We start from the raw sequence: 1,195 nt of genomic DNA, 5'->3' as shown, positions 1-1,195 counted from the left end.
AGCACATCTCGCTTTTCAGAACGATGAGCTTTGTAAAAAGCGTTTCAGAAAGGCGAGGCATAGAGGAGAAACAATAATGTACAGTATGTGGAAAACAATGTGTTTTTTGAACCTTAAACCACATAAACACATTTCATTACACCAAATACATAAAATAATGTTCTTTTTAGCAACATCATATGACCCCTTTAATCAAAATTGATAAAAAATATAGGAGTCTCTACACCGACTAGAAAAGGTGACTATAAACATGGCTCCAAAAATTACAAAATTAGCTTAGAGACCCAAAATGACAATCCTATGTTTTACTAACCGTACAAAGTATTCTAATTTTAATTTGGCAGAAGCTTTTATCAAAAATCACATACATTACATTGAAGGCATACATTTCATCAGTCCCTAGTGAAAAATAAATTGACTAAAATATATTTGAAATACATTTATTTCATGCTAAGTACACTACAAATACATTAACATATTTATGCACTTAATAAAAATACCCTGCAATTGTACTTTTATTATACTAAACTGGTATACTTAAAGTCTGCTAAATTGGAACAACTAATTTTGTACTTAATGCGCTTTAATTGTGCAGAAGTAGTGCTGAAGTCCAACTAAAGATATACTGAAGTGCATTTGATTGTGCTAATGTGGAACTACTGCAAGTATACTTCAGGGACACTTACCGATATTATACCGAATACCGATATTATTCAAAGATCATACAATCCTCATCAATAGTGACATTTAAAACACATTTTAGGCTTAATATTAAAAAAGTGTGCATTGTGCACAAGTAGCACACCCAATAAAGTTTAATTATAATTTTTATATCAGTAAGTCTCAAACGATATGTCAGTAAATATGTTAATAGATTTTAACTATACTTTAACTATACTATATTTAAGGGTGGATAATTTTATCCGTTTTTTTATTGCAACAATACATAACTACAATAACTTTGTCTAGTGCTCTTTTGAAAGTTTATAGCATGATTTGTGAAAATTTAACTATACTGAATGACATGGCATAGACTTCTTCATGGCTAGTTTTTGCGTATTTCATTTCATTCTGTAGCCTACTTGTTCTACAGAACTGTGTGTACTGGTGTTAAATGCTACTGTTTTTGACAGCGTTGATAACGTTTATGACAGATAATATCATGATAATTTTTGCGTTTCCCTTACCGAATGTC

This window comes from Sinocyclocheilus rhinocerous, unplaced genomic scaffold (genome assembly GCF_001515625.1).
Source record: "Sinocyclocheilus rhinocerous isolate Xijiao unplaced genomic scaffold, SAMN03320098_v1.1 scaffold358, whole genome shotgun sequence".
Classification (NCBI taxonomy): domain Eukaryota; kingdom Metazoa; phylum Chordata; class Actinopteri; order Cypriniformes; family Cyprinidae; genus Sinocyclocheilus; species Sinocyclocheilus rhinocerous.
Note: the sequence above shows the minus strand (reverse complement) of the source record.